Source organism: Capricornis sumatraensis, chromosome 7, assembly GCF_032405125.1.
Source record: "Capricornis sumatraensis isolate serow.1 chromosome 7, serow.2, whole genome shotgun sequence".
NCBI lineage: Eukaryota > Metazoa > Chordata > Mammalia > Artiodactyla > Bovidae > Capricornis > Capricornis sumatraensis.
The window spans coordinates 71,523,711-71,536,224 of NC_091075.1; the positions used below are offsets into that span (position 1 = coordinate 71,523,711).

At 45.0% G+C, this 12,514-nt stretch overlaps 1 protein-coding gene across 1 annotated transcript in view; it reads right to left on the reverse strand.

Moving 5' to 3' along the window:
* SCFD2 (sec1 family domain containing 2) overlaps positions 1-12,514 on the reverse strand; it is a 397,757-nt gene that overhangs the window by 124,475 nt on the left and 260,768 nt on the right. The window lies entirely within an intron of this gene.

The following is a 12,514-nucleotide window of genomic DNA, read 5'->3' on the forward strand; positions in this document are numbered from 1 at the left end:
ATTGTGGTGCCTGCCAAGAACAAATGAAGCTGTCTGCATCTGTTACTCTTCCCAATCAAGCAAACCTCCTTGTGTGAGGAAGGAGAAAGGTCAGCAGCCAGGACAAAGGATCAGCCCAAGAGAAGGAGGAGATAAGGCCGCATTCCAGGGCTTCTACCAGAAAAGCCATTTACTGGAGGCACAATCGGGTTACTTTTCAAAACCCAGGCTGAGGACTTGGTTGCATTTGTGCATCTAAGACACTCAGGACGGCAGCGTCACCAGGCACATTTCAGACGTCTAATCTGTACCTGGCTTCAGGGGCATGCGTGACTTCAGGTCAGCTATGGACTAGGTTCGGCTCAGGGGACTGTGACCTTCTTCCCCAAAACCAAGGACCCCTCCCTGCTATAGCATATAGGTATGTTATGTTTACGACTGTGTCCCTCTGAGCCCACTCGAAGTTGTTACTGTTGGCACCATACATAGCTTTTGAAGGTGGCTCATGATAAGAGACTAAATCCCCCTTATTCATTCTCAAATGCATATTCATGAAAATGAAAGGGAATATTAATCTCAAAAGAGCTATCTTAGCTTTCCTAGTGCCTACTCCTTCATCAGCATCAATCCCACTTACGTTTCTTGAGCATCTCCTACGGCTTTGATTATGGTTCTAAGCAGCGGGTCTAAGGGTACAGACAATGCAAAGACAATCCCTGTCTCTGGACTTGAGCACCTACAAACAAATAACATAAATACTAGGTCTTACCTGTATCAAGTTCTACAAGGACAGAGACCTTCTTCCTTCTCTCTGCCACCCCTTCTTTCTCTCCTTCACATCACCTGCCAGGCACTGTTCTTGGTGCTAGAAGCACAGCAATAAACAAAAGAATCTCTGGCCTTCTGAGGCATAGGTTCTAGAGCTATTTAATACAGTAGTCATCAGCCACGTGTAACTATTTAAATGTAAATTTAAATGAATGGAATTATATACTTATTTCCTCAGTTGCACTAGCCACACTTCAAGTGTTCCATAGGCACAGGGGGCTGGGGACTTCGAGAGCGGGCAGTGTCGATGCAGAACACGTCCACTATCACCTGCAGCTGCGTTAGGCCGTGGTGCACTGGAGTCTTAGTTGTGATCAGGTCTTTGATGTCTCACGCTGTGCTGGGCACACAGTAGGTACTATTAGCAGCTACTGTGTGTTAAGGCAGTGTGAGAAGTACAACAATAAAGATACGTCCCAGTACATAAATATCAGAGAAGGAAATATTTTACATAACAGGATGGGGGTCAGGGAATATCCTCCAGAGGAGAGAGGAATCGGTGATAGGATTTGAAATATGTTAAAAGTTTTTATATACGTTTGATTGACAGAGGCAGCTTCCTACAATTCTAAGGGGAAAGTGGGAGGGGATTCCTTTCCATGTTGAATGACCACGTTAGGCACTGTTCAGCTGCTCCTTGGACGGGGTAGGCTGCAAAATGCAGGGGAAGAGGAAAAGGCCACAATAGCAGCTTTCAAACTCCCGAGGAATTCTCATTAGGAGGAAGTAAACAAAAGCATGGCCTCCCTATTTTAGGAAATAGACAGTTGGCAGTAAATGCCTGGAATAGTGCTGGTTTTTAAGCATCACTATATGCCTCAAAATGAATGCTCTACGAGGCCTCCCTTTTAATCAGCAAATATGCTAGTCAGAGCCTTCCATAAAAAGAAGCAGTACTTAGGTGTCCACTCCTTAGCCACGAAGGAAACTGAATGACAACGTACACACGCCATGCGGTCAGCGACGGAGACCTCTGGGGTCTCATGCAGAATCACACTCATCTAGAGCCGTCTGATTCTGTGAGTGTCTCAGCTACACGAGAGCCAGACGGCTGGGAGGTATGGAAGAAAGACGTAAACAAGCAGCGCGTAGAGGTCAGGTCAGGCTGACTTCAGCTACCAATGTCTACTCACCAGAAAGGCATGAAGTCAACCTGGCTGGACCCGTGTAAAGGTGACCAGGCGGCCGACCAGACACCCACCGTCTATCACTAACACTTCTTCAGCCCGCACCACATGCCAGGCGTCACTGAACGCATTTAGTTCCAACGACAACCCTACGAGAGGGGTACCCTTATGATTCCTCTTGACAGACGAAGGAACTAAGGTACAGAGAGGCGAAGTGACTTACCCAAGGTCACACAACTAATTGGCAAGTGGTAGAGCAAGCTCCGGGAGTTGGTGATGGACAGGGAAGCCTGGCAGGCTTCCGTCCATGGGGTTGCAGAGAGTCAGACATGACTGAGCGACTGAACTGAACTGAACTGAGCTGGAATCTGAAAGTATTGATCATATGCCAAATGTGGTTGGGGAGAGACAGGTCAAAGAGGGCAGAATGGTAGGAAGGTTCAACCCTTGCTTATACTGGTGGGGGCATCCTAAAAACTTTCCAGGGTGGTTCCCCTGCTCAAATTCCTGAGGACAGGTGATACACCACCAGGAATGAGGAAGGTAGAGTTAGGAAAATCACTCATCACCCGATTTTTAAGTCCGATATATCCTTTTTTGCCTCCTAAAATCTCAGTGCTCTCAGGAGAGATGGGGATTTCTATTCCGCTTTGGTCAAGACTGTACTCCCTGAATCCATAGAGGCCAAGGGAACAGATGCTGATGAGATCTGCAAATTCTGTACTTTTCCATGAAGTCCCAAGGGGTATGAGCAAGAGTGACCCATCACAGCAGATCTCTGCTGGCGGGAAAGCCCCTGGCTTGCCTGATGGAGGTCTGGCATCTGATCCTGCTCAGCCAGGACCAAGAGCTCCAACTCTTGGCCAGTGCCGCAGCCCCAGCCACTGACAGTGTTTCCAACTCATGAGGGGGCGTTCATGTGCCCGCCCATTAAACTGAGAGGGCTGCAGGTACCACCGACCCTTCATCTTCCTTTAGCCTGTAATCAGTAGGTATGCCGATTACAGCTTTACAAATACACCAGCCCCCTGGCTAAGGAAAGATGATTCATTTTCCTAAACCGGCATCTATCTCTTGAAGTCGTTTTGTCCCATAAAGAAGAGTCAAACTGTAATAAGATGAATTAATAAAACCTGCAATCAAAGACAGGTAAAGAATATCATGCCAAAATAAATAAATAAATAAAGATTTATGTGCCCTTAGAGTCAGGCACGACTGAGCGACTGAACTGAACTGAACATGATGAAGCAAGCTTCTTAGCTGTACTTTATGATAACATGCAGATTCTACTGAGATGGCCCACATTCTAAGTGCATTCGCAAAAGCAAAAGGCATCATCCCAAACAGGGCATTCTGCTGTGCACCTGCCTTAGAGGAAGCACTCCTGCCTGCCATGCTCTATACTCCAGGAGAAAAGAAGAAGAAGAGGGGGCCCCCAGCTCTGTGTGTTCCTGGCAGAACCTTTCCCTTCCTCCATCCCTGCCCCACCTTCCACACCCAGGTTTCCACTACTGCAACTGCTTTGAAGACCATTAGGACTAACTCCAACATATCCAGCACCCCTTTTTATATTTGTCACCCAAGGGTCCCAGTTATCCCTCATCTCGCCTGTTTCCAATATGGCCCTGCACACCCCCACTCTGCCTCCATTTCCTTCTCCTGCCCAACTTCCAAATCCCTGTGCCTTCTAGAACCTATGTCATTCAGCAGCAAGAGCCTCTGTATTCTCAACTTCCACTTTGAAACATTGCTTCACCTTGCTGCTATTCCAAACAGTAGGCTCTCCCCTTTCCCACCACCCTCTCAAGCAATGGCTGCTTCCTTTCCTACAAACTTCACAGTTCTGGGCCTACAGGGGATGTGGATTCTCCTTTAGTTGGAAGCAGTAGTGATGCTGCTCAAACCTCATTTAGCTGGAGAAACAGGTGTTCACATGGGAAATGACCAAGGGCACGTGAATGCTCTCTAAAAGGCTACACATCAGAGTCACTCTTATTCAAGGGTCCCAGACCCAATGCTCCTGAGGATGGGAAAGAACATTTATGTAGGACCAAATGGGAATACCAGACCACCTAACCTGCCTCTTGAGAAATCTGTATGCAGGTCAGGAAGCAACAATTAGAACTGGACATGGGACAACAGACTGGTTCCAAATAGGAAAAGGAGTACATCAAGGCTGTATATTGTCACCCTGCTTATTTAACTTCTATGCAGAGTACATCATGAGAAACGTTGGACTGGAAGAAACACAAGCTGGAATCAAGATTGCCGGGAGAAATATCAATAACCTCAGATATGCAGATGACACCACCCTTATGGCAGAAAGTGAAGAGGAACTAAAAAGCCTCTTGATGAAAGTGAAACCTCTTTCACTGGAGTGAAAAAGTTGGCTTAAAGCTCAACATTCAGAAAACGAAGATCATGGCATCTGGTCCCATCACTCCATGGGAAATAGATGGAGAAACAGTGGAAACAGTGTCAGACTTTATTTTCTTGGGCTCCAAAATCACTGCAGATGGTGATTGCAGCCATGAAATTAAAAGACGCTTACTCCTTGGAAGAAAAGTTATGATCAACCTAGATAGCATATTCAAAAGCAGAGACATTGCCGACTAAGGTCCGTCTAGTCAAGGCTATGGTTTTTCCTGTGGTCGTGTATGGATCTGAGAGTTGGACTGTGAAGAAGGCTGAGCACCAAAGAACTGATGCTTTTGAAGTATGGTGTTGGAGAAGACTCTTGAGAGTCCCTTGGACTGCAAGGAGATCCAACCAGTCCATTCTGAAGGAGATCAACCCTGGGATTTATTTGGAAGGAATGATGCTAAAGCTGAAACTCCAGTACTTTGGCCACCTCATGTGAAGAGTTGATTCATTGGAAATGACTTTGATGCTGAGACAGATTGGGGGCAGGAGGAGAAGGGGACGACCCAGGATGAGATGGCTGGATGGCATCACTGACATGATGGACGCAAGTCTGAGTGAACTCCGGGAGTTGGTGATGGACAGGAAGGCCTGGCGTGCTGCGATTCATGGGGTCGCAAAGAGTCGGACCCGACTGAGCGACTGAACTGAACTGAAACTGAGCAGAGATCCCCCAGCCCACCTTGTGAGCTGGAGAACACATCCCTACCTCAACGGGGTAGCTCCTACTGACCTTGGGCCAACTGTGGCCATGGCCTATGGGCCCCAATAACCATATGATTTATTTTTTCAAGAGACATAGAAATGGAAATTCTAAAGTGACATATGAATTTTAAGTGATAATTGGTGATTCAAAAACTTAAAAAAACACTGTGAGAGGTAACTTAGGATAGTGTTAAGGGCATAGATTCTAGAGCTAGGCAGATTAGGTTTACATCCTAGTTCCAGAATTTACTATTGGTGTGTCCCAGGACAAGCTACCTAACTTCTCTGAGTCAGCATCTGTATTTGTAAAAGGAAGATAATAACTGTGCTACCTGTTAACTTTATACTCTGCTTAACAGTGCCTGGAAGCATTCTATGAAATTATGGTAACTGGCCAATAGTGGCCAGTCAAGTTGCCAACTGGCAACCTCCACTCATTAGCCTTCCTTCCTGCACACCCATGAGACAGCAGTCGCACATGTGAAGAGCATCAGTCTTAGCGCAGTTAAGTCGGTATACAAGACGGCATTTTTAGGCGCTGATGAGTGGGACAGAGTATAATGGCTAGCAGATCTCAAGAAGAGATTCATGTGGAATGGAGATAGTTCCTGAAGAAGGTGAGCCTGTGCCAGGCTCCACTGAATGGTGCTATTCATTAGACCCCAAGAAAGACAGAAGAAGTTACAGGCAGGTGGGTATGTGAGTCAGAGTCTCTGCAGGAAAGAGACAACACAGTCAAACTGGGTAAGATGCGGAGAGTTTCAGAAAAGGGCTATTTATAAAGATGTGGGCAGGGCTAACGGAAACTAACAAGTAGAAGTAAGGCACTAGAGGGCTAGTAATGCCAGAGGCACGTGCAGGTCTGAGACACAAGGGAAGGAAGCTGTGTCCAGAACACGAGAAACAAGCTCTATGGAGGGGGTGGTGGACAGACACCCAAACCTCAGTCTCCTCCTACAATCTCCAGCTGGTGCCTCTCCATCAGCGGATCCCAACTGGAAGTCATAGGGCAAGGGAGCCCACTGGTGCAGTCCATCCAGGTTAACCTTTTCCTCCCTGCCCCCACACAATGCACAGCGGCGAGGAGTGGGCAGTGGAGAAGGTCCAGCCCAAAGGGATGGAGGAAGCAAAAGGAAGAGAGGCCAAAACACGCTGGAAAGCAAGAAAGTTATTCTCAGCCTTAGTCTTTCAATCTAACATATATCTTTGTTCTCCCTAAAGTTCCATAAATAACAGGAAAACATTTTAGAATGTTGGAAGGACACCGTGGCTACATACACACGCTCAGTGAGGTAGGGAAGTGAGAGAAAGGAGGGAGAGTCGACCAGTGGCTCCACGGGTGGAGAGTTGTAATGCATAAAACAGTTTTCCAAAATAGCAAAAGGTTTCCAGGGAAAAACAACCCAAGCACACCAGGCATAAAACTGTTGAACCTGAATCTTTAGCCAGGTTTTTGGAGACAAGCTATAGAAAACAACTGATAGGGTCTTAACGGACATGAACTCGAATCTTAAATAATGGAATGTGACAGGTCAAAAGGTCCAGGAGAAGTGTTTTCCAACTGTCTGTAATTTTATTATGTTGCAGGCCGCTCTGCTTGCTTCAGCTAAAATTTAAATGAGCTGTCTCTATGTACTTTCTCTTTTGATGGTGCCTGTCATGTCCTGATACAACAATCTAAATCCAGGGGCCTGGGTCGAAATTTGTTGTTGTTTAGCTGCTAAGTCATGTCCAACTCTTTGGCAACCCCATAGACTACAGCCCTCCAGGCTCCTCTGTCCATGGGATTTCCCAGGCAAGAATACTGGAGTGGGTTGCCATTTCCTTCTCCAGGGGATCTTCCTGACCCAGGGATCAAACCTACATCTCCTGCTTGGCAGGTGGATTCCCTCCCACTGAGCCACTAGAGAAGCCTGTGGGTCTCAACAGTAGCTCCCCAAAGCACTGTGTGGACTCTAACAACTTTTCTTCATATTGTGAACCTATACCTCTCAGTTACCTTTGACAAACCTGCCACTGTCCATATGTGTGTATGTTAGTTGCTCAGTTGTGTCTGACTCTTTAAGTGGCTATAATTTCTACTCCTTGCAAAGTATGCTTTTCTTCCTGTATCAGCTCTAGAAGTAGTAAGTTTCACATGGTCAGGAAGCACTTTCTTTGTCTGGGATGAACTTTCAGGGACCTTAAAGATCTTGGACTCCAGTCTTCCCAAAAGCATTTTCAAAAGTCCTCATAGACACTATGTGAACAAAAGAGTCCACATGGTCAAATGAGTTTGGGGAAATAGCGACTGAGATTCACGAAAGTTAAATAGATTTCCCTTAAGAATGAACTTCTGAGAGCTTTTAATATCAAATGCAAATGGTGAATCTCCTGGAAGAACCTGTGTGTGGAGAGATTTTCAAATTTATTTGGCTAAAGAGTACCTTTTCTCCAGGCAAGCATTTTGCAGGACAGGTGTGCTGCTAATGACACTATGGAATGTGGGTTACAAAGGAAGAAACTTGGACTCCAAGAAAAGAAACATCTTGCTCAAGGCTTCGCAACTGATATGGCTCCCTCCTCCTGCTTCTAGTAACACTGAGATTTAGCACTGACCTTGTGTGCAACCTTCTTTCACAGACACAACTAGTCTCAACCTCCATTTTAGCAGACTGAAGAATCTCAGCCTTTTTGATTTTTCCTAATATGGCCTGCGTCCTCTCTCACCATCACCCTTTGCTCCTCTTTATCATTTTAATTGCATTTCTCTGAACCTCATCCAATTCCAAACTATTTTTCTCGAGGAACAAGGCCAGGAACAGCATATACATTCCAGGTAGGAACACCGGATAGCTCTGGACATGTTTTCAGTCTGGCTTCTTGTAACCTTCCCAAGGTCCCAGCGTTTCATTGGCCCTCCGGCCACAGGAGCCAGAGCTCCCTGTACTTTCTGCGGCTGCACTGATAGCTTGGAGGATGTGGTCTTCTAGGTCAAGGGCTTAAGCTTCTTTTCCTGCCCTAGGTTAGGCTGGGGACAATCTATCCTCTGTCATGTCTCCCACAGTGTCCAGTCCCCCACTGGAAGACTGAGTCTCCAAAAGTTCTGCATCTGCTTTGCTGAGTTAATATTTTTGAAATTTCATCCCTGATTATCCAGCTCTTGCCCCAAAGAAAATACATGCACTGCTTTTCTATAAATGTGCCAGAGGTTCTTGATGTTTACCCTTGACAGTGAACTTTGGAATTATGCCAAATTTACAGTTACTTTCTTTAAATGACTCAAAAACTATTTTCTATAAACTGTTTCTTAGGGCCTTGTACTGCTTCTTCTAGATCGGAGAAGGCAATGGCACCCCACTCCAGTACCCTTGCCTGGAAAATCCCATGGACGGAGGAGCCTGGTAGGCTGCAGTCCATAGGGTCGCTAAGAGTTGGACACAATTTCAGTTTCACTTTTCACTTTCATGCACTGAAGGAAATGGCAATCCACTCCAGTGTTCTTGCCTGGAGAATGCCAGGAATGGGGGAGCCTGGTAGGCTGCCATCTATGGGGTCGCACAGAGTTGGACACGACTGAAGTGACTTAGCAGCAGCAGCAGCAGCAGCAGCTTCTAGGTACAACAGAGATTTATGTCCAATTAGAAGGTTGCCTTTAAAATGAATAATGGCTTTCACACAATAGCAAAGATGCCAGCAATTATAAGAACAGCAGCCAAGCAAATAGGTTTGTGCTTTCAGAAGCAGACACACTGAGTTCTGCCGAATGTCAAGGCTGAACTGGGGCATCCAGTTGCTCCTTGCACTGCAGCACTGAAAACAGAACATTCTTGCCAGAAAAGCCTGTCCTTGGGGGCAAGCTGCCTTTAAATTAGACCTCCCAGGACCTGGCATAGTTCCGGGCTCAGAGTAGATGCTCAATAAACACTGCTTAAAAGAATACATGATTGAATAAAGAAATGAACAGATGAGCAAAGAAACATTCGGGAAAAGATACATCTCAGGTAAGGGGTTGGTCTCTGTTCCCTAGCAAGAGTTTTCATTTCTCTGCATTCTCTTTTCCACCCCTTGGGCTCCTGCCCCTCCAACACATCCTTTGTGCTCTGAGGACATTCCTGGGGCCCCAGTAGCAGGAAGCAGGCTACTTAGCCATGTCTTTAGATAATAAAAATAAAAAGTTTCTCCAATTCTTTTGTTCTAAAGAGAATTAAGGCCATAAAAACATTAATGGCAGACCCTTCCAAAAGGCCTTTAGGAAATAAAGGTGACATTTGTTTGAAATGTCATCTTTGAAAACCATTCAGTCCAAACACTGTTCTAAAGCACTAAATGTGTCTGTTTTAGTATCCACATTTGGACTCTTATTGTTTTCCTCTAAAGTAAAAAGACAGCAGAATATTCAAGGAACAACTGTTATTATACTGTATCCATTTCTATGAGGATATGGTTGTGGGACTGTGCTCATAATAGAACCTTCATTTTAAAGCCCTGTAGGCCTCATGAATTTCACTCCATCTTAGCTTCTCCTCCCCCCTAAAGAAGTCATGCAGGTTCCTTTAATAACCCCAGTAAATAGCTGCAGCCTTCCACAGCTGCAGAGGTTTACTGTCCTGGGAGATTTTCAACGTTACAATTCATGCTTCCAATCAAAACAGTGACAGAGTTGACATGATTTACTTAGGAGAAGGCCTTGATGGGGGACTAGCGCACCACCCAGTAAATATTAAACAACTACGGGGAATTTTTAATATGCAACACGCTCTTTGTTCACAACAACAACAAGCCAGAAACAATTTCCCAAGCTAACTGAAATGGAAGCTCGTTTCTAAGGCTCCTTGCTGTATGCTGCACGCATTTCAGCAAAGCAGCCTTCACCTAGGAGAAGCACTGGCTCCTTAAACAGCTCCCTCCTTCTCATTTCAAATGGAAACCAGCTGTATGTTTAAACTGTAACGAGAACACCTATCCACAAGGTCAGAGCTGGGCTGAAGGCACCTCACTGGAAAATGCATCAAGCCTCTTTATCTGGGTTAAAGTTTGTCTGCGGTGAATTGTCAGTGACAACCTGCGACCCGGAATTCAGTTCATTGATGCTTTCAGAGCATTATCATTTCTTCCTCTCAGGAGGCAGACATAAACACACAATATATTATGAACTGGAGGCTGTAACAGACCTTGATTTGAGGGGAGAGAGAAACAGACTCTGGAAAGACAAATCTGGGGATTTTCCACTGAGAATAAGTAATTTTGAAAATAAGTTTTAGGCTTAAAAAAAAAAAAATGGCTTGACTCCTTCGCACTGGGACACCATTTGCAAACGCCCCATGCCTCCACTCTCTGGCCCCAAATTTCCAAAAACAACAGCAAAAAAGATCCTGGCAGAAGTCAAAGGGTCAATGGCTCCTAAATAGCTTTCAGGCTCAATTATACAATGTCAACGAGAGAAGTCCAGCCGTGTTATAATGAGTCACCCCTTGACAAGAGATTCCAGACCATAAAACTGAACAACCGCATAGTTAGCACAAATCTCAACAGGGTAAGTTTGAAATTGAGAAAGGCTGAGATATCACACACAGTGAAGGCAAAGGGGGAGGTGGACACAGAGGATGCGCTGTGATCCTGGTCACGTCAGGTTGCCCTCTGAGATGGGCTCCCTAATTGCAGAGGAATCCAGGGCTAGTTGTCTGACCTGGGCACCACTCTGATGGACTTTTTTGGGACACAGTTCTTAATAAAACAAAGTTAAAAAAGGAATACTCTCTCTCCCTTCCCCTCTCTTTTTCTTTGTTTCTCTGTTCATGTAGGTTAAAATCGGCACCCCTTTCTGCCCCGCTGAATTTTTGCAGCTTTTCAGAAGAGATGAACTATCTAATGCATTTCTGGAACTGCTCACAAGCCTGTTTTAGCCAGCAGGCCAAAAAAAAAAAAAAATATATATATATATATATATATATATATATATGTATATATATATCTCCATCTGCATTTATGGAGTTAATTGACATCTATTAATTTTACTCAGATTCTCTCTCCTCCTTCCCACCTCGCTGTCTCTCTCTCTCTCTCCTTTTTTTTTTTTTTAAAGAGAAAGCTAATGAAAACCATGTTTATGTGCTCAAAGGCACAGAGGAAATTCATTACTCTGAGGAATAGCACACTCCACAAGTGAAATGAAAGTAATCTTATTTATGACAGGAAGGGGCCCCAGCTAGACTGAACACCACCACACTTAGACTGTTCCAGAGACAAGAAGCTGCAGGGCTCCGGCACCAAGTCCAATGGCCGCCTCAGTGATAACAAACCGTTTGCAGTCTGTGCTTGAAAACTGTTAGAAGCCCCCCTCCCTCAAGACAGCCACCTGAAAGAGACAAGGAAAGAAATCTGTCTAGAACAGGCTAATTGTTTTACCTTTTTATTTTGTATTGGGGTATAGACAATTAACAATGTTGTGACAGTCTCAGGTGAACAGCCAAGGGACTCAGCCATACATATACACGGATTCATTCTACCCCAAACTCCCTTCCCATCCAGGCTGCCACCTAACACCGAGCAGAGTTCCTGGGCTATACGGTAGGTCCTTGTTTGTTATCCATTTTAAATATAGCAGGGTGTACATGTCCATCCCAACCCCCTAATTATCCCCTTTGCCCCAGCAACCATAAGTTTGTTCTCTAAGTCTGTGAGTCTCTTTCCGTTTTGTAAGTTAAGCTCACCTGTATTGTGTCTTTTTGGATTCCACATATAAGGGATGTCATATGATATTTCTCCTTCTCTGACTTACTTCACTCAGTATGACAGTCCCTAGGTCCATCCATGTTGCTGCAGATGGCATTATTTCTAGGACAGGCTATTCTTTTTCTCACCTTCCTCACTTTCCTGGGACTCCTTGTTTCTAAATTTCAAAAAGACACTTGGTCACTTCATTAGTTCATGGCATTTTCAAGCACTGATCTGTAAGTACAGCTACACTAGTTTCGAGGTCTAATTCTCTCATAAAGGTTTTGTGCCGTAGATCCACGGGCCATTTCCCAAGTAAATAAATAATGGAACTGTTTAAGGAACACGTTTTCACAATAAACGTCCACTTTGGCCCTTGCAGACAATTCTCCCTTTCTTGAAAATCCCATCAATGGTACACATATTTCTCACTTAACTACCAGGTTCCCCTCTACCGCATCTGTAGCGGACATTGCTTGGATTCTATGCAGTGAAGGGTATATATTCCTCATATCTATATGATAAGAGCTTATCTCTTCTCCCAGCATAAAATAAAATAGGGCAACTAAAATATTTTAGGTTTCCAAGGTCACATAGAGAGACACAATACCAGAGAGCTATTGGAAATTAATTAGCTAATTTGATCAACACATCTTTATTACTCCTGGAGTTGCCAAGCCAGGCCTGGGCCCTGGAGGAAAGAGAACACACCCTTTTCCACGTGGCTTCAGGTCATGCACGGAGCCGGGCAGGTAAGC